Source organism: Rhinopithecus bieti, unplaced genomic scaffold (assembly GCF_001698545.2).
Source record: "Rhinopithecus bieti isolate Rb0 unplaced genomic scaffold, ASM169854v2 scaffold_35538, whole genome shotgun sequence".
Lineage (NCBI taxonomy): Eukaryota > Metazoa > Chordata > Mammalia > Primates > Cercopithecidae > Rhinopithecus > Rhinopithecus bieti.
In genome coordinates, this window is record NW_016815913.1 from 11,884 (window position 1) to 34,450 (window position 22,567).

At 36.0% G+C, this 22,567-nt stretch overlaps 1 protein-coding gene across 3 annotated transcripts in view; it reads left to right on the plus strand.

The window, feature by feature from the left end:
• Nucleotides 1-1,306: 1,306 nt before the first annotated feature.
• NBEA (neurobeachin) overlaps nt 1,307-22,567 on the plus strand; it is a 274,737-nt gene continuing 253,476 nt past the window's right edge. The window contains exon 1 of one of the 3 annotated variants that reach the window (XM_017854162.1): nt 1,307-1,438. The gene's annotated coding sequence lies outside the window, so the exon portion shown is untranslated. The remainder of the gene's footprint in view (nt 1,439-22,567) is intronic. The other 2 variants (XM_017854160.1, XM_017854159.1) reach the window with 2 other exon arrangements.

A 22,567-nucleotide genomic window follows, 5' to 3' on the forward strand; every position in this document is an offset into this window, starting at 1 on the left:
TACTTCAAAGACTTACAATTTTAGTTCTTTTTATATGCCTTTTATACTATCAGGTTTTTATAATGAAATTATGGATAACAAAATTATATAGCCATAAAATCTAAAATGCTTTTCAAAATGAAATTATTTTTCTCAATGGCCAGACATTGAAAAAATCTATAGTTTTTTTTGAAATTAAAAAAATGTTTTCATTAATTCAATGAATATTTAGTAAAAACATGCTGTGTGCCACCAGACATTGTGCTAGAAATATAATGATGAGCAAAACATACATAGATCCTGCCTTAATCAGACTGAAAGTGTTCTTCTATGGTAAAATGTCAAAATAATTAATGAAGTGAAATCTTCTAGGAAAGTATTTTATATGTTTTTATGAATTCTGCTGCTCTGGAAAATTAGAATATTATAAAATTGACTTCTTAAACAGTGGCATTTATTACTAATGTTTACTGAAATTAAATTAAAAACAAAAATTATATCATCAAAAAATGTTTCATTGGCTATATAATGGGCCTATTTACATCATTTCTGAAATATCTCTTGGATTTTTAGTATTGGTTTGGAGTATAAAAGACAGTGATGGCCAGTGTTGGCCATGGCTATTAATGGTTTATATTAGTTGAAAGCTGTAAAATCATCCAAGAACTCTATTAGCATTAGAATAATAATTTACCAAGACAATTACCACATACTGAAAATTTTTGCAGCTCTAATTCATTATTATTAATAATGGATAAAATTGCATTTTTCTCAGGTTGCTGTGGGCAGTGGGGAATTATTTCAATGAATATTTCAGTACATTATTTTAATCATTTTTCCACCAAATTCAAGTGGGCAATATTTTATACTTCTTAATTCAGCCTACTAAGAAACCATGGTCATTAAATTGTAAACTATTTGTAGTGAGGTGTATTCCGTGATTTACAACCCTTCTTAAAAACAGTGTAAAAGAAACCAAACTGTACCATTAATACTTGTAATTTGATGTTGCATTTGTTACTAAACTCCACATAATTAATGCTTTTAGTAGAAATAAGAAAATTTAAAAAAATAAAAAGCAGAGCTGAGTGGTATAATGCCTGAAATATGAGAATGTTATTATTTTAAGTCTTTTTCAGTTGTAGAGGGAATATATGCATGTATATTTCACACTTGTATTTGTGTATGTGTATATATATTTATATATATATACACACACACATTATCTTAATTTTGCAATGAGACCAACAAAATAACTTCAATTTTATAGAAAAATGTATTTCCAGTTATGCATTGTTATTAATAGGGATTACTTTTTTTCCCTCTACTCTTAGCCAATTGCATGATTTCTGGCGTTTGGATTACTGGGAAGATGATCTTCGTCGAAGGAGACGATTTGTTCGCAATGCATTTGGCTCCACTCATGCTGAGGCATTGCTCAAAGCTGCAATAGAATATGGTTAGTACCAATGCTGCTTCCACAAAAATACTTCTGGATGTGAGGTGACTCCTTGTGTTTGAGAATTCCTTTTTTTTTTTTTTTTCCGCTAGTATTTAATGTTCTCCATGTCATGAGTCAGAAATATTTTGTTCTGCTTTATCCTTCAGCATCATTTAGGTTACTGTTAATCAACCCATTATTTCTCAGATTAGATATATTTTTATAGCCTTCAACTTCTTTTTAAGAGATAAATGGACTTCACATAGTTAGTTATTAACTAACATCTCTTTCATATATCCTAAAACAAGCATAAAATTAATTTCTTTTTCGGTGTCTTTCAAACTTTGATGACCAAGACTCATAGTAAATAAAAAAATGACCCTGATCCTGTACTCAGACCTATATATTTTATGTATAAATTTGTTTCTGTGTACACACTTATATATACTGCATTAATATACATATACACATATAATATATATACATATGTATACAGTATGTGTTTATGTATGCATATACATATTGTATATATAACTGAAAAATGTTTTATTAATAACCTCTTTATATGATATTTTGTTTTCATCCCACCTATTACTTTCAGTTTAATAAAATGTAATTTAAAATCTTGTTATAAGCTGCCAATTTAAATTTCCAGTTCTCCAATGGACTACAAGTCTGAAAAAGATGGTCTCCTACTTACAGTATCATTAATTATCACACTACAATGGAACTGTACCCTAAATTGTTCTTTATAAATTGTACAGTAAATCATAAATATCAAAATATTTTTGTAGTTTAATAAAAATGCTGCTATTTTAGATTGTTTTCTGCTAAGAAGTATACTTAGGAACATTTGGTCTACTTGCCCATTTTTCAGTGCTCTAACAAGTTTAAGTTTGATGGGGCATATCAGAATTTTATAAACCACATTCACTAAGGAAATACCAGTAATGAACACTGTCCATGTACTTGTTACCCACTTTTGTTCTTCAATTACTCGTATTTTATTATATTAATTTTCATTTATTTGGGAGTACTAAGTGAGCCATCTGTTTTAAAAATTTACTATAGTTGATAAATGGCATTAATTCAAATCATAGTTTATATCATGTAATACTATTCATGTTCTTAACCATAAAAAGACAAAATGTGCAAAGCTTTTAAAATTTCTTGTCCCAGTAAGCTATGAATTGCTATAATGTAATAAGCCTCAAAATATCATTAAGAAATAGATAAGGATTTCGTATGAAACTGTTACACCTAAGATAAAAGTTACACAGTAACTTTATACAGTAAAAGTAACTATAGAAAAAATATGCTGGAAAAAATTATACTTTGCCTTCTTTGAATAACTAAAAATAGCACCTAAGGATAATAGCCCTCTAAGGATTTGATACTAACTTAAAATAAGTTATCATTATGATCCTGTAGGAGAGAATCTTAGAAATATCTGCCTACATAGTAGTAGCATGTTTTATAATATGAGCTTAAAATTATTAAAACTTCATTTCATTTAACCAATAATTTAGACTTTTTTACCAATTAATCCTGAATTTATCTCATTTGAAAGTAGAAATATATAAAGACAATTTGTAACAGAGTTTATGCTACAGTGATATCGTTGGTGATACTGAGTTGCCAAAGCTTTAATTGTATAGAATTCATATTATACTACATTCCACAGTCTACAGATTACTTTTAAGAAAGGCTTAAGAAAAATGTCTGTATTTCTTCTTAAAAGTGAATACTTTGTGTGTTTAATTTGTAAAATAATTCCTAATAAACCAGTGTCAAAGCCTGTAAGAAACAAAATTTAAAATCTTTAAATAAAATCTTTTTCAAACTGATAGTCATATTTTAATAAAATAGTAACTATTGTTAATGAACCTAAAGTAAAATATAATACCCTAATTTTGAAATAGAGATGTGATATTAAATATTCTTTATATGTATTATATTTTAAAATACAGTATTTATGAATTTTCCATCTGGATCGTCAGCAACTTTCAGAACCTATTATCTATCCCTCTTGAGTTGTGTTATTTTATAAAAGAAAAGAGGAGTATGTTTTTATTAGACCTATTAAGAACAAAGATGACACATCTATACTATACAATATTCAGGGAATCTACATGGTCCTATTGGAGTTACTCCATGGTCATTCTAAGGTCAGGGAGTGGAAGACTAAAGAGAAATAAAGCAATTTTATCTCCAAAAACGATTCTCCTGTAACCTTCATCACAGTTCACAAGACTATGGACTTTAGAACTGAGTGGAGAGTTGGGAGTAAATACAGAGGATGTAGAGAAGGTGAGTGGGAAGCTCTCTCTGGAGTGATCTATATATAGAAGTAGAGGGAAGAATCACAAATTGATGAGAGAAATTTAGTATTGTGCCTTCTTCCTGCCTCTAATGTGCACTCTAACCTATATCAAAAATATCTCTTCAGAAGAAATAGGAAGTACATGTCAATAATTATTACAAAGCACTTAATCCAGTAAATGTTGAAAAACTTAATTCAAAACAGATTTTGTACTGCCAAGGACCCAAAAGATAAGGAAAGACTGAGAAAATATTCCAAATTGGAGAAGACCAAAAAAGACAAGATAGATTATTACAGCACTTTTTGTTGTTGTTGTTGTTGTTGATTGTTTGTTTGTGACAGAATTTCACTCTTGTTGCCCAGGCTGAAGTGCAATGGCACGATCTCAGCTCACTTCAACCTTTGCCTCCTGGGTTCAAGCCATTCTCCTGCTGGGATTACAAGCGCCTGCCACCATGCCTAGCTAACTCTTTTGTATTTTCAGTAGTGATGGGGTTTCACTATGTTTGCCAGGCTGGTCTTGAACTCCTGACCTCAGGCAATCCACCCACCTTGGCCTCCCAAAGTGCTGGAATTATACGCATGAGCCACCGTGCCCAGCCTTACAGCACATTTTTCTAGATGATTGCAGCTGGTAAAATTTGACTGGGGTCCATGATCTGGATGGCAGTATTGTTATCAATGCTAAATTCCAGAGTTGGAGGGTTGATGGTGCTTACACAGGAATGTTCTTGTTCTGAGAAATACAACGGAGTAGTTAGGGGTAATAGGACGCCATACCTGCAACTTCTCAAAAGCTTTTCAAAAGATTAGTGATAATGGGTATGTACAGGAGTGGGGTGGGGGGAGTAGATTTTGTTAATATTGAGAAAACCTGGATAAGGATAAAAATAGGGGTTTTGTACTATATTTGAAATGTTTCTATTAGTTTGAAATTCTTTCAGATTTTTTAAAAATTTTATCCCTGCAAGTTGAATTAAAAGTGAAAGCAATTTTTTAAAAAGTACAGAAGAAATCATTTATCCGTTGTAAATGAGCCCAGAAACCTTTTTCTTGTAATATTCGGTATTAGTGGGTTTGCAGTAAAAATAAAAAGAATCTCATGTATGTTGCTGTAACAATGTAAATGAGGATTGCTGGAAACAAGTCCCTTGCAAAACATTTTGCCAATGCACATCAAGAGCCTCAAAAATGCTGATAATGTTTGACCCAACAATTCCCCATCTGGGGACATGACCCAACAAAATGACTCAAAAGAGGGGAAAAAAAGCTATTTTAAAATATTCACTGCAGTTTTATTTGGAAAATCTGAAAAACAATATCATATTGTGGGAAGAGTGGAAAGCTTAGTTTCAAAAAAAAAAAAGACTCAAAAAAAAAAGAAAACAGATTTCATGTATTTTATATAAAGATTTTGTATATACAAATTTCCAGGACATCCATGTACAAGTTAAAAAAAAATAGTGATAGTTCCTTTAGGGCGCCAAGATGGCCAAACAGGAACAGCTCCAGCCTCCAGCTCCCAGCGTGAGCGACACAGAAGATGGGTGATTTCTGCATTTCCAACTGAGGTACCGGGTTCATCTCACTGGGGTGTGTTGGACAGTGGGTGCAGGACAGTAGGTGCAGCCCAATGAGCGAGAGCCGAAGCAGGGTGAGGCATCACCTCACCTGGGAAGCGCAAGGGGGAAGGGAATTCCCTTTCCTAGACAAGGGAAACCTTGACACACAACACCTGGAAAATCGGGTCACTGCCACCCTAATACTGCGCTTTACCAAGGGTCTTAGCAAATGGCACAAGAGAAGATTATATCCCACGCCTGGCTCAGAGGGTCCCACACCCACAGAGCCTCCCTCATTGCTAGTGCGGTAGTCTGAGATCTAACTGAAAGGCGGCAGAGAGGCTGAGGGAGAGGTGCCCACCATTGCTGAGGCTTAAGTAGGTAAACAAAGCGGCCGGGAAGCTCGAACTGGGTGGAGCCCACAGCAGCTCAAGGAGGCCTGCCTGCCTCTGTAGACCCCACCTCTGAGGACAGGGCATAGCCTAACCAAAAGCAGCAGAAACCTCTACAGATGTAAATGTCCCATCTGACAGCTTTGAAGAGAGTTGTGATTCCCCCAGCATGGAGATTGAGATCTGAGAACGGACAGAGGGCCTGCTCAAGTGGGTCCCTGACCCCCGAGTAGCCTAACTGGGAGATATCCCCCACTAGGGGCAGACTGACACCTCACACCTCACAGGGCCGGGTACACCTCTGAGACGAAGCTTCCAGAGGAACGATCAAACAGCAACATTTGCTGTTCAGCAATATTCACTCTTCTGCAGCCTGTGCTGCTGATACCCAGGCAAACAGGGCCTGGAGTGGACCTCAAGCAAACTCCAACAAACCTGCAGCTGAGGGTCTTGAATGTTACTAGGAAAACTAACAAACAGAAAGGACATCCACACCAAAACCCCATCTGTACGCCACCACCATCAAACACCAAAGGTATATACAATCACAAAGATGGGGAAAAAGCAGTGCAGAAAAGCTGAAAATTCTAAAAATCAGAGCACCTCTCCCCCTCCAAAGGAACACAGCCCCTCACCAGCAATGAAACAAAGCTGGATGGAGAATGACTGTGATGAGTTGAGAGAACAAGGCTTCAGCTGATCAAACTTCTCCAAGCTAAAGGAGGAACTACGAACCCAGCGCAAAGAAACTAAAAGACCTTGAAAAAAGATTTGACAAATGGCTAACTGGAATAACCAATGTAGAGAAGTCCTTAAACGACCTGATAGAGATGAAAACCATGACATGAGAACTATGTGACAAATGCACAAACTTCGGTAACTGACTCAATCAACTGGAAGAAAGGGTATCAGTGATTGAAGATCAAATGAATGAAATGAAGTGAGAAGAGAAGTTTAGAGAAAAAAAGAGTAAAAAGAAATGAACAAAGCCTCCAAGAAATATGAGACTATGTGAAAAGACCACATCTACATCTGATTGGTGTACCTGAAAGTGACAGGGAGAATGGAACCAAGTTGGAAGACACTCTGCATGATATTATCCAGGAGAACTTCCCCAGCATAACAAGGCAGGCCAACATTCAAATTCAGGAAATACGGAGAACGCCACAAAGATGCTCCTCGAGAAGAGCAACTCCAAGACACATAATTGTCAGATTCACCAAAGTTGGAATGAAGGAAAAAATGTTAAGGGCAGCCAGAGAGAAAGGTTGGGTTACCCACAAAGGGAAGCCCATCAGACTAACAGCAGATCTCTCGGCAGAAACTCTACAAGCCAGAAGAGAGTGGGGGCCAATATTCAACNTACCATCTCACACCAGTTAGAATGATGATCATTAAAAAGTCAGGAAACAACAGGTGCTGGAGAGGATGTGGAGAAATGGGAACACTTTTACACTGTTGGTGGGACTGTAAACTAGTTCAACCATTGTGGAAGACAGTGTGGCGATTCCTCAAGGATCTAGAACTACGAATCCCATTTGACCCAGCCATCCCATTACTGGGTATATACCCAAAGGATTATAAATCATGCTGCTATAAAGACACATGCACACGTATGTTTATTGTGGCACTGTTCACAATAGCAAAGACTTGGAACCAACCCAAATGTCCATCAGTGACAGAATGGATTAAGAAAATGTGGCACATATACACCATGGAATACTATGCAGCCATAATAAAGGATGAGTTCATGTTCTTTGTAGGGACACGGATGCAGCTGGAAACCATCATTGTCAGCAAACTATCGCAACAACAGAAAACCAAAGACTGCATGTTCTCACTCATAGGTGGGAATTGAACAATGGGAACACTTGGACACAGGAAGGGGAACTTCACACACCGGGGCCTGTTGTGGGGTAGGGGGAGAGGTCAGGGATAGCATTAGGAGATATACCTAATGTAAATGATGAGTTAATGGGTGCAGCACACCAACGTGGCACATGTATACATATGTAACAAGCCTACATGTTGTGCATATGTACCCTCGAACATAAAGCATATTAAAAAAAATAATAACCTGACATCTGGATATTCTGCCTGCCATTAAACATTTAAATGTGTTTAAGTATTTTGAAGTCTAGCAGTGTATAGACTAACATCCAAAATGATTTACTGTTTTGGAGTTGTATAGGTGGAGATTAATGATTTGTTTTTCTAAGACCACCAGAGAGAGCACAAAAGAACCAGAGAGTAGGCAAGGCTAAAAGCAAAACTGCAAATTTATTCTTTGCTCATCTAGCTTCAGGGACCGGAGCTAGGGGGCGGAGTTTCTAATACAGTCCCGACAAGAGTGGGGGCTGAGAAAGCCCGCCGGCGGTGCGTCTGCCGGGAGCGGCTTTTCTAGGAGTGGAAGGGCAATAGGCGGGGCACGGGCGTGTCGGGGGAGGGGGAGCGCTCCGCAGGTGCCACCAGGTAAATCTTGGTCTCTCCGGATTGACATCACCTGGCGCATGCCTGATTAATTTGCACCTTCCCGGGCATCAGCTGCATTTTCGCGCACACGGGAAAAGTTGTGATGATGAAAAACCCGGAAGTGCGCCGTCCTGCCTCCGTTCATCCAAACAGTCCAACCTTTTATTGGTAATAGTGATAAGGGGTGCTGTGGTCTATCTGGCTACTTCCTGCTGTTAAGGGGCGTCGCCAAGGTCGGGGCCTATGGTTGGTGTTTGGACGTACGGATGAAGAAGCATTTGGTTGAAGGTGACGCAAGTGATTTCTTAAATCAGAAGACTGAGGCCTATAAGGGATGTGGAGTTTCCAGGTGATGTGTAGGAGGGCTGCCACCTGTTGGACTACCTTGAAGATGAATGCTGGACCGTTGTCGGATTGAAGAGTGACCGGGAAGCCAAACCTAGGGATAATATGTTCAGTGAGTATAGAGGCAACAATGTTAGCGGTTTCTCCTGTGGTGGGATAGGCCTCTATCCACCCTGAAAAGACTAGGGGAAGAGAAAACAGAAGGAGGCTTAGGGGTAGAAAATCCGGCGGCTAACTTAGCAGTGGCGTCAACAAAATTGTTGCCAACTGCTACCAGGTTAGATGAAGTTTGGTGACCTTTACAATGTATAATGGCTACCTTGGAAGGTGCCAACAGTGCATCTAGTAGTTTGAGTATCTGGTTTTTGTTAATAATAAAGGTACCGCAGGTGGTTAAAAACCCTCTCTTTCCAGATGACTGAATGGGTGTGTGCAATTAGGAAAGCATATTTAGAATCTGTGTATATGTTTACTGTTTTTCCTTTTGATAAGAGGAGTGCCTTGGTTAGTGCAGTGAGTTCTGCCTGCTGTGATGTGGTCCCTTGTGGTAGGGGTTTTGCCTCTAAGACTGTAGAGGAGGTAACTACTGTATATTCTGCCTATCTGTTTCCTTGAGGGTCGATAAAGAAGCTGCCATCTACAAATAGGGTTAGTTGTGCATTCTGAAGGGGCCGGTCATGCAAGTGTAGGTGGCTGGGGGGTTAAGCCTCCAGGACCTCAGGACAAGAATGTTTAATATAGGGTGGTTTAAGAGGGTCTGGCAGTAAAGTGGCTGGATTTAGAAAGGAGCAAACTTCTAAAGTAACAATGGGGTCTTCTATGAATAAAAGATGGAAAAGTTGGAGCCGAGATGGAGTTAAGTGGCTAATACTTTTATGAGAGATGAGATCCTGAAGACGGTGTGTGGCGAGGACTGTTAAATTACTGCCTCTAATGAGCTTTTTTGCTTCCTGGGTCAGGCAGGCTGCCGCTGCTAATGCACGCAGACAGGGTTGTCAGCCTTGTACAATTAGGTCTAGTTGTTTGGATAGATAGGCCACAGGGCGGTGGGTGCTGCCGACAGGCTGGGCTAAAAGACCAACTGCCACTTTCTGCCTTTCATCTGTAAAGAGTTGGAAGGGACGCTGGAAATCAGGCAGTGAGAGAGTGGGTTGTGAGAGAAGGCAAGCTTTTGCGGGTAAAATGAGTCGAGATTAACTTGGGGTTGGACAAAGGCCCATATGGGGTTTCTTTAACTGCAGCGTATAAAGGTTTGGCTAAGATTCCAAAATCAGGAATCCAATGTCTGAAGAAACCTATTAAACCTAAGAAGGATTGAATTTCCTTTGCATTTTGAGGGGGAAGAAGGTTTCGTATTAGGGCCATACGGTCGGTAGTTAGTGACCGGGTTGTTGGGGTGATTTCAATTCCTAAGTATATGACGGTTTGGCAAGAAATTTGGGCCTTATGTTTAGATACTCTATAACCTAATGAGCCTAAATGGTTAAGGAGAGTTGCAGTGTCTAGAAGAGAGTCTTGTTTGATAGGGCTACAAATTAGGAAATCATCTACATACTGCAGAACTTTGCTATTAGTGAAAGGACAGGAGGCAAGGTGTTTTGCTAAGGCCTGACCAAAGAAATGGGGGCTATCCCGGAACCCTTGTGGGAGGACTGTCCACGTCAATTGAGTGGAGGTGTGTGTATCTAGGTCTTCCCATGTGAAAGCAAAAAGGAACTGGCAGTCTGTGTGTAGGGGTATGATAAAGAAAGCATCCTTAAGATCTAGCACAATAAGATAAGTAGAATTGGTGGGGATATGGGACAGAAGGGTGTACGGGTTGGGAACTACAGGGTGCGTTGGATGGATAGCTTCATTGACTAGCCGAAGATCCTGTACTAACCTATACGTTCCATCTGCCTTTTTAACTGGAAGTATTGGAGTGTTACAGGGGGAATGTGTGCGGACAAGAATATGTTGGCTAAGTAGTCGCGTGATAATTGGCTTTAAACCTTGTAGATGTGTCGGAGAGAGAGAGAATTGGGGGCGGTTTGGGAAACGAGTGGGATCTTTGAGCTTGACGAGAACTGGTAGGTGCTGGGCCACTATGACCGGGGTGGAAGTGTCCCACACTTGAGGGTGTACAGAAATAGGGAAGATGGGGGGTGGGGGCGACATAGGAGGAGCCTGTGCACTTGCACAAAGCATGAGCAACAGGTCATGAGGGGGTTGAAGGGGAGTGGATGAGTTGGTGGGAATGTATATGGAGGCCTTTAAGGTGCTCAGGATGTCTCGGCCTAGTAAGGGGGTAGGGCATGAGGGTATAATGAGGAACGAGTGCGCAAAGTAGTTGTTGGCCAGGCAGCAATTAAGGAGTGGAGTTTTTCGTGGAGTGGATGGCTTTCCATCCACTCCTACTACAGAGATATTGGATGGAAGGCTAGGTCCAGAGAAGGACGGCAAAACAGAATAGGTAGGTAGCCCCGCTATTGTTTAAAAAATTAATTGTCTTACCCACTACCAGGAGAATTACCCGCGGCTCGGCGAGGGTGATAGGGGTCCCCGAGTCTCGGCACCTTCAATTGTCGTCGTCCAGATGTAGGAGCTGGAAGGAGCTCCCAGGATCCTGGGAAAGGGAGTCACGTTGAGACGCGGCACCTGTTCCCAGGGTGGGGCAATCAGACTTCCAGTGTCCTTCCTGTTGGCAAGCAGGGCAGGGGGTTGCTGGTGGACGAGGGTTAGGACATTCACTGGTCCAATGTCCTGACGCCTTGCACTTATAGCAAGGCTGTGTTGGGGCTCGAGGACCTTGTGGACACCTTTTGGCATAGTGTCCTGCCTTGCCGCACTTATAGCAGGCTCCTTTTGTAACCTTGGAGTCTGCAGGGTGTGTGCTCTCTGGTCTGGGGTCACGACTGGGCTGTAAAGCCGCTGCTAGGAGCTGTATTCTCTGTTCAAGGCAAGCCTGCCGCTGTGCCTCAGCCGTCTCCTCTCTGGAGTTATAAACCTTATAGATGGAACTTTCAGAATATCTAGAAGTATTTGAATTAGGTATCAAAGTTTTCAGAATTTTCAACATGTTGTATACACTGGGAGAACAATCTTAAGTTACTTAGAAAGGAAATTTTTAAATGACCATGAAAGCAATCCCTGGGATTTGGCATTGATTTCGTCTTATCTATTAATGTAGTAAGTATACTGTGGTTCAAGAATATAAGCCTTTATTAGTGTGATAGAAGTGAAACTGATTTTGCAGACTTCATGTTTTAATAAAAATATCTTGAGTCATTTGATTTTTTCTGATATCCTAAATTCAACTAAACATTTTAAATTATATTTAAATTTTCATGTGATGGGAAGGAACATTTAGCCATCATTTGGATTTCATGACATTATTTTCAGGCAATTTATTTGGTGCTTCAAATATATTAATAATACATTAGCAATGCTTTCTTTTAAATGGGCAGTCAGAATTGGATATAATTTCAAGGAAATAATGGATAATAATTTTATTTCATATTTACTTTGAAAAGCTTTCCCTTCAATTTCATTATTGAAACTTGGTTGACCTTTTTCAGTTGGAAAATATCCTTTATAGTGATGGAGTTTTTCATGCTTTTTTAGTAATACTAATGAGTTGAATAATTTATGAGGTTGTCATGTGCAAAAGATTTTGTGTGATTTGATATACTTTCAGCCTCTGGTGTTGGAATGTGATTAATGAAAACCTAGAGGCATGTAATTTTTTCCCTGATGGTTAGTGTTCTAATTTTGCATGTATTTAATGTGTTATTTAGGTGTTTTCTAATAGTAAAATCTCATACAAGTGAAAATTTAATTGATTACCATGAATTTTACAGACTATAGCAATGGAACAGTATAAGGAAAATATTTTAAAACTCATAAACTCATCTTCTGATCTGCAGAATTCTTTTGAGCAAATTAGCTAATAGGGAAATGATCGAAAAAGGAGGGTTTTGTATATTGTTTATATATTAGAATAAAACTTAGACTAGTCAAATTCTGGTGCATTTCTAGCATGTCAATATTGTTGTTTAAGAATGCTACAAAATCTTAATAAGTTTGATTGTCTTTGTTGACTGTCAATTATTATTTAGGCCTCTGTTGCCCTTTCATAAAATTACAGTAGAACAATATTTCATCAAACCCTAAGATTGCAAGTGCCTCCATGTCTGTGATCAAAGACATCATCTTAAATAGGTCTGATCAGGCATCGTAGAAGAGAGTAGTCTGCTTCAGCCTGAGGAAAAAAAAACATGGAGCAAAAATGACAAAGTTAATCAGTCATTTCTTTGGCAATAAATAATAAGATATGCTGAGAACTGCAAATGAGAACATTCTTACGTTCCTCAGAGATGTGTCTGCTTAACACCTGATTTATCTAAGCTTGTGAAGCCATCAAGATATGACCTTGATGAATAAAAAGCAGCTCTGTAATGAATCTGGAATTAAATTAGTTTTGATGGTATATGCATGGCTACTGTAATGTGCTACGTTCAGTCATCAAGAATAAGAAAGGCAGTGAGAATAGAAAAATACTAAGACGGCTATACAATTGTTGAGAAAGAAGCTATCAAGTAATCTGACTTCATTTTTCAAAGACTTTATAGGTCTTATAACATGTGAAAGAGATGACTTGATTTTTTAAAACTAATAACCTATTGGTTGTATTATGTAGAGACTCTAGTAAACATCTTCATTGTTGTTCATTGAAAACTCCATTTTGGTTTGTGTATTATTAATTGGATCTCCTTGTTTGGAATGAAATAGGTAATCTGGTTATGGTTTAAATCATTTATTGAAAGTCAATGATGTAAATTTTTAAAAAGAGAGAGGGAAAGACATGCAGGAAGTGTCAGCTCTTTTGGTGTAGTGTCATATTTTAGTATCATAGCCTTGTCTTCACCAGTAGTTTTACAGTGTCTTAAAATAATTTAAATGGGTTATATAAAGGCTAAGTTGCAAAATACATTTTACAGATATTATATAGCATTTTTCATATTGATAAATGTTCTAACAAGCCACTTAGTTTTCTGTTGAAGGTTCAGCTTGTAGACTTTATACAGATTCAGAGGACTTGAGTAACTATTTAAAAGCATTTATTAAATAACTTCTACATACTATGCACATGCTAGATGCTGGATTTGGAGACTGAGACAATCAGTTTCTTCCATCTAGCAGCACATGGTGTAGTGTAGTGATTCTCAACAGGGGTGGAGGTAGGAGTGCACTGCTGGCATCTAATTGGTAGACACCAGGAATGCTGCCTAAAATACCCTACCACATACAGAAGAGCTCCCCACAACGACAACAGCAAAATTCCAGTCCAAAATATCGATAGTACCAAAGTTCGAATAACCCTGGTCCAGGTGAAAGGAATAAAGAAGATAAACATTTGTCATAGAGGGATGTAGTAGTTCCTAAAGGGGCGCAGGGAGAGACAGTGACTTACTGAGTCTGGTTGGAGTAGGCTTCAAACAAGTAAAGGCTTATGAATTGCCTCAATATTATGAATTTACCAGGTTATCAGGGGAGTAAAGGCAGAGGTGATAACAGAAATTACCATGGCATGGAGACATAAAGGACCCTTACTCCTTTGAATGGCCTTAATATTTGGCATTTGATGACAAGTCACTTCGTAAAGTTTTCAGAAAGTATTCTTATTTTAGATGTTTCATATTCCTAGATAAAACAAAAACCATTTGAGGATAAGAATCAGATCATTCTATCAGTTCCATTTGGAACATTCACATTAATACAATTCTTTGTGCTTATTACTTAGTTGCTATATTTTATTTAATTGATAATTGATTTTTTTTTCTTTTTTTTTTTTTGAGATGGAGTTTCACTCTTGTTGCCCAGGCTGGAGTGCAGTGGTACGATCTTGGCTTACTGCAACCTCCGTCTCCCAGGTTCAAGTGATTCTCCCACCTCAACCTCCTGAGTAGCTGCGATTACAGGCATGCACCACCATGCCCAGCTAATTCTTGTATTTTTAGTAGAGACGGGATTTCACCATGTTGGCCAGTCTGGTCTCGAACTCTTGACCTTAGGTGATCCGCCTGCCTTGGCCTCCCAAAGTGCTGGGATTACAGGCATCGGCTACCATGCCCAGCCCGATAATTGATTAATTTTAAGGTATACAAACAGATTTTAACCACGCTGTTCATCACTTTGGGTAACAACATTGAAGGATGGATTTTCTATAAACTAGGTCTGGAAGGATGGCATTTCCAAATTACTTCTGACTGGCATGGAACTAATTTAGATCATTGTTCAAAATCTTGCTTCTTGTAGACTAATTTTTGGTAAAGTGTACACACAATTGCATTTATAAGTGATTACAATATACAATTATAATATTTTCATCAAAGTATATTAAAAATGTTATGGGAGCTCAGTAAAGAAGGTTGCCTAACTGAAGAAATATATTTTAGCTGGAGTCGAAAGGATGAATGGAAGTCTTCCCAAGTGGGAGAGTGGCATTGTGGAAAAAGGGACCACATAATACAACATAATGTATTCAAGGAATGGAAAATGGTACTGAATAATGGAACACAGGGTAGTGTGGGGAAATGGTGTGAAGATGAGGCTGAAACACAGTGGTGGCCCTGCTGTGAAGGGGATTGTCATTACATGATTTTTATTTGGAAAATGGCAAACCATAGAAATTAGGTGATGTGCTAAATAGTAAGTGATAGGTAAAGCTAAAACTCAACCCAAATACCAGTCTCTTACTCTGCAGTGTGTTGTAGTAAATACATTTGGAATTTCCTTAACTGTAAGGGCATTACTGAACATTTCCCTGCTGTAAAGTTTACTTGCTAATATTTGGTTGATGCTTATAGCCTATCGTCTGTAAAGATACATCAGAACAGATTAACTTAGTATCATTCCCAGGATATGTATTCTGTGCCATTTAGGAAAATATTTTAAATGTTTTGGTGTTTTAAAAGTGCTTTTAGATCATCTGTATCAGCACCATCCCTTAGATATTTCATTTTTTAAGAATTAAAGAGACTTTTAAATTATCTCTTTCTTCCATGTCTCTGGGCCAATTGCTTACCCCTCTCAAAAGTCTCCTACCCCCATTTTCCACCATCTCACACTTTTAAAGTGAACTGTCCACATTGGACTTTGTGATAGACTTAAAAGAAGACACCGAGCCTCTCATGGAAAACCAGCCCGTATTTATTGTCTCTGTTTATTTTCCTTAAATTGTCTATACAAACATGATTTTCTCCCTCACATTTTTAAAATTCTCATCATAAATTCTCCATTGAAAATTCTAATCTATAGTAATCTGATTTCTGGTTGTTAATACTGTATAAAGCAAAACCGCTATTCATTTTTAGCATAATGTAATTAAAATATAAATGCTAACTTGCATGAGCTATCAAAGCCTTTATGTTCGGGATATGCCACATCCCAAATGAAGGCCATGTTGTCATTAATGCCATCTTAATTCTTTGACTTCTTTACTGGCTCCTTCCCCTACCTTCATGACCCAGGCCACCTTCACAAAAATTGCTGCTCCATCACAATGATCAAATAGGGAATTGACATTTACTAAATGTGCCCCAGGGATACAAAAATCACTAAATAATTGGATTGAGATCAAAAACTGAGAATATTGTCTTAGTGCATATGCTGTCTGCAAGATGGAAAAATAAACTTGTCTCCTATTTGAAAATACATGAAATGGAAAAAGTTTAAAACTTTAGTAAACAAGGAATGCTAGATGTGAAAAAAAAAAAAAAAAGGAAGAAGATGACGACACTAAGCATCATTCCTGAAGTAATGTCACTTTCTGTGCAAGAAAGTCTCCCCACCCTCTCAGCCCACTCTCAAGTTGTCCAGTTAATCTTTTCTTTCATTCTAATGGTTGCCAAACTTTCTAACTCACATTCTTTTGCTCACCAGCCATCTACCCATCTTGGTACATGATACAGGTTCCTTTCCTTTGTGCCTCCCTCCCTGCCTCCCTCCTTTTCTTGCTTTCTTTCAGAAAAACATATGATCATTATAGGAAATACCAAAAAAAAGTGCCAAAAACATTGAAAGAAGTCATCCATGTAAAGATAGCTGTCTTTATCGTTTTCATGTATTTATTTCATGTTAGTCTTTTTCTGTGTGTATTTTATCATAGGGACCAAACGCTAAGCAATGTACTCATATAGTCACAAAGATGAATAATGCATCATCTCTGCTCTTTCTGATATTTAGAGAGTTCCAAAATGACCCAGGTTTTCTATATGTTTTATTATGTTTTTTCACAAGTAAAATGTGCCCTGTGATTTTAATATAATGAAATCCCATTTTAAATAATTAAAATCTTAACTTCATGGCTAATCAAAATCCTACCAAGTAATATCCAGTCTAAAATGTGGAGAGAGTCTGCGTTTACCATCATGTATATTCTTAAAATATGGTTTATCAAATTTTCTTAAAAAGCATAGAATGCAGTTTTCTACGTTGACTCCATTAAGAAGATTATTAAGTTAACATTTCATACTTATATAATGCTTCACTTAAATTCAATAATATTTTCTTGCACTTTTTTAATTGCATTTTCTGTTTAAAATGCTGTTTATGAATTTCCCATTTGTTGGTCTGCTCTAAGAAATATTGCTTACCTATGAATATTTTGAATTAGGAATAAAATGAAATTCCGTTTTGCTGTCAGAACTAAATTGTAAAAATGCATTGCATGTCTTTGAAAATCAGTATACTCTATTAGCAGGCCTGTCAATATAAAAAGTGCATTCCATTTCCACCTCTTGCTCTAATAACCTTTTCTGTGTTACTCTGAGGCAGTTCACATAATCAGAGTATATTGTCAGCTTACTGGAGTTGGGGAAGCATGAAATGAAAATCAAGTTAATATTGATCCAATTCTTTTGCTTGCAAGTGTCCTTGATGTCCTTTTCCAGTGAGCAATAACTGTTGGTGTTAGGTAGCCATTTTCTTCTCTTCTTTCTTAAATTCCAATAAATTGTTTACAAGCATAACTAATCTGAATACAAATTTAACATTGGGATAATTTCCATGTGTTAATTCCCAGGTTGCTAATGCTGCACATTTACTATACTACTAAACTGTTTTCCCCCAGCTTTTCAAAACACAGCCTACCTAAAGATGTAATATTTATATCTAGTTTAAAATAAAAGTCTGTACAAGTTCCTTTTTGGTAAAAATACATAAGATGCTGTACTCTGACTTTTATGTAATATAGTCATGTGCTAAAATGGACCATAAGTGTCATGAATTATTGATCCATGTAAGGACTAGCATTTTTGAACCAAGTTTATTATAAATTTTAAGCTGGTGTCTTAGGTTTTTAGTTTTATAGTGGTATAGATAATATCTATTTTTGATTATTCAATATATTCTCTGTCAACAAAATTAAATTGAAGTGAGAATCATGGTTAGATCCAACTCATTCAAACTAAAATATCCACAACTAAGAAAGGAGGAACTGGATGATTGAACTATCCAGACTTTGTATCTGTATTTATTAAATTTGCTTAGTAAATACTCAGATTTTTACTTAAAATGTGTTTGGAACAACAAATAGAAACAGTCTATATCATGTGTAGGAATACTTGCTTTCATAAAATAATTTTATATTGATAAAGTGAGGCTTCTGACTCAGTATCAGGTATAAAAGAGTGAGAAAATGCTGGAGATTTCTGGTCATTCTAATTTAGTGTTTTTATTCAGTATCACTAACAATTTTTGCCATTGGAATTTTTCTATTGAAAGGTCTGTTTTCTTTTCTTTTTTTTAAAAAAAATGGTATTTTGTAAAGAAGATGATTTAATTTTTTGTCCTTAATCTTCATTAGAAAAGTGATCTTTCCTATTATCATAATTTTTTTCTTAAGGAAGGATACACTATATGTTATAAAGTGAAACACAAAATTAAAATTTGAATTTAGATGATTTACAAAGAAAAATATTTACTTATTAGTAAATGATTGTTACAGTAGACTGTTCTAGTGTGTATCTATTACTTTTATCTCACAGATAAACTAAGGCAAGCATAAAATGTTTTTGAATACTAGGTTCCTCAGTATAAGAAAAAGTATTCCTTCAGGTTTTTTTGAAATGTTCAAAATTATAAACTTCTCAGTAATAGATTGATTCATACATATTATTGCACAAGATTATGTCATATCTAGTGTAATTTTCTGAAAGGTAGATTTATCTTAAATCTTTTTCCTTTTAGTGGAAATTAAATAACATCATATAGAGTTACTAAAAGCACTAGTCTGAAAAGGTATTTGTTGCTCAGACTTAAGTTTTAATGAGAAAGTAAGCTTTACAATTTCCTGAAGTATTCATGTAATTAATGCACTTTAGAAAGTATTTAGGTTTGGACATGAATTGCAACATTTCTTCGTACTAAAAGAGTGGTAGACTTTGTCAAAATACATTGAACAAGCTAAAAAAAATTGAGAAATGGTGTATAATGAAAAGAATTTCTTCTCTGATAAAGAATGCCATCCTGTCCAACTGATTTCTGAGTGTTTAGAAACAGAATTACCTGATAATACCTTTAGGTAAAAATAAAATTAGACCAGATTTCTATTTTGCCAGTGTCCTCCCAAAGATCTTTTTCCAAAGATGAAAGGAAGCCTATATTAAATGCATTATCTCTTCTTGAGAAAGCAGTTCTTTTCCTTCAGGTATCCAAGATACTAAACATATTTATATTATTAAATATCTGTATGCAAAATAAAAAGTACATGTCAAATACATTGGTGCTTTATGTAATTTTATTTAATAATATCTTTAAATGAATAAAATAGTTATGGAAAACATACATTACATTTAAAATGTAAGCTATTTATACTACATTCAATTTCCAAAGGTGTTACTTCATAACACTTGTACTTCATGCTATCCTTCCTGTCTTCGGGGAGCATCCAATCTAGTGGAGGTGCTGAAGGCTCATTCATGCTTTAATTAATACAGACACTGTTATAACAGCATGGTGGAAGGAAGAATATTAACTCCAACTGAAAGAAAGAAAACTATCACTTGTTGAATACCTGATGTTGGATAGGTATTGTGCCAAGACCATAGACTCATGCTTTATCTTGAGTTTTTTAATCCTCAGATAAGCCAGCTTTTTTTTTTCCTTTGCTTTACATAAATCTTATGCAAAACTATTATAAGCAATAAAGCATTAACTATGTTCTTTTTCAGTTTTAATTATGTACTCAGTATGCTTTTTACCCTCTTGTTTTATTTTATCAAAATTTAATAAACATTTTGAAAGCTTACTATGTAAACAATCTCCACACATTTCCATTGTCTCATTTTAACTTTGCAATGATCCTGTGAAAGAAAATGTGGAAAATACTTAATATTACTCTTCTGCAAATTTGGAAACTGAAATTAAGAGATTGGTCTGAATTTTTTAAATATGTCTCTATTGGATATTGGTGGGGAACAATAACTTATGCATGACAAATCAAATAGTCCAACTCTCCCACTTATGAGGAAACTGTAAAGTACATGAAAAGTAACAAGTAATGTGCATGTAAAATGACTAATATGTAAATTGTGTTTATGTGTTTTCATTTACTCAACAATCATTTAGTACCATTTTGACATGTGAAATTAAAGTCCAGTAGAGAATCCCTAAACTAAAACACTCCAAAATGAACAATGATAAGATATGATGACTTCTTTCTAAGATACAAATGTTATACAGAGATGAAAATAATCAACCTGACTGAATCCTGAAGGAAAAGGCACATAAGAGATTTTATGTAAAAGAAATTACATACGTCGGACTTAAAGATTTGAGACAATGTGGCATGTATGCAGACAGAAACATTCAGCTTTTAGAGAATATGAAGTGCAAAGAAGCCAAATCAGTAAAATAGTGAGGTTAAATAAGCAGAGGCTAGATCATGAGCTTTAGATCATATGTTTAAATGATACAAATAAAATAACATTGAAAATGTATTGTTCCATGGTTGATATATATTAGATAGATATACATATATACCTATATAAATATACCTATATATAACTTTTCAATAAATACATCTATATATAACTACATATACTATGTATATAAGTATATATAAATACCCATAAATATACCTATATATAACTTTTCAATAAATGAAAACACCATAGTTCCACAATCAATATAAATAATAATAGCATAAGCTGGTGAAAAGCTGAGTCTACACTAAAACTGGCTTATTATGGGGTTATCTCTTTTTTATGTGTGTTAGCCACACATATGATTTATAGCTAACCTATTGTGAATTACTTTTTTCTTTATTAGTATAGATGTTTTAGAGTTGATTATAGGAGGAATTCTTAAACAGAAATAAAATACTATATTTTCTTTACATTAATTGTTTATTTTATCGATAGAAAAGAACATAAAGAGCACATGAACTAATTTCTTTGCCTTGATCGTGTGGCCATTCCAGGTAGACATATTCTTTGATATCGTTAAGAGGAGCTAAGGTCTCCAGTTTGTCATTTCTGCATTTTAACTTATGCTTATTTACAATAACAATAAAACTTTTAAATGGTAATTTAAAATATAGCAATAAGAGTAACAATAATATTGGAATATAGTAACAATACTAGAAACATTTTAGTTCTGTTACTTCACCTTTAAAATATACCTTTTTTCACATGGATTCTTGGTTATTAATAGAAATTTTATGAAAAAGGAACTTTAGATTTGTGCAATGCAATATTCTGTATTACATGACATTTTCATATACAGAGCTTTATATCTATATATTTACTCAGAAGTCAGTCTGTAGAGTGCTTTCATGTGTTGTCACATGATACAAAAAATAACATAAGTATGATTTTGGATTTAGCTTCCTTGAGCTATAATTCAGTGACATTTTTTCTCCTTAAACTTTTAAATTTTTTGGTATTTTAATGTTTTCATAGGCAATAGCGTATATATATGTCTGTCCTACCCAGCTTTACACATTGTATACGTTTTCAGAGCCAAGGCATTCTGGTAGTTTGTGGTATTCGCTTGTTAATTTCTTGATGAATGGCTAAAGAGGCCAAAAAGTGCACTCGGTCCAACAGTCTTCTGAAGATAGATGATCTCAAATAAATTCTCTTCCCAATCACATTTTGATTTGTTGGGTGTTAAACCAATTCTTCCTAAGGACAGTGTTTACAAGCCTTGTAATGAGACAGCCCTTTGAGACCTTACCTCTTTTTGCCTGTAATTTTGATGAATGAAACTCTAATTCATAAAGGATATTGTGATTGAAAAGCACCTTTAGATCTCATACACTTTAATTTAGATAAATGTTTGGTGCAGTACCATAAAATCAGGAAGTTTGCTGAGCTGCAAACTGATAACACTTGAACAAGGATGATAAGCTTAGTGTGTTGATATGGATTAGTTTACTATATATCTTTTAAAGTCATGATTGTTTTACTACTTTAAAACCAGAGGGGATAAACTTGAAAGCTTGATATACATTTCAGAGCTCACCTTTCTTCTACTACATTTTCTTCATTGGTAAATATTTATTTTGGCAATACAAAAGTAACATAAAGCTTTTTTTACTGACAAAGATTGCCCCTGATTTTATATAAGGAAAACTTGCTTTATTAGATTACTCACACTTAAAAGGCTTTTTTGACTTTATTGTAAAAAAACAAGTTCCTTTTCATGTAAATACATAGATTCTCCGGCTTGCCACAAACTAAAGGCAAATCACTGAGACTCCGAGATATCCTGGGAACTTCAGACTTTTGAAATATGCAAGGGTAACTGTAATGTCTGAGTTTATACATTTATTCAGGATTTTTAAGGGTTTGCTCTGTGCTAGGCAGTGTGCTAAGTACTGAGAATACCAAGACAAAACATGTTTCCAGGCATGAAGGAACTTGGAGGCTTTTGTGGAGATAAATAAGCAAGCAGTTACAATACCTATCAATTCTGCAGTAGCAGGGTTTATGAGGTATGGTGGAAGCATAAGGGAAAGAGCACACAAGTGCTCTTTTTTTTTTTTTTTTTTTTTTTTTTTTTTTTT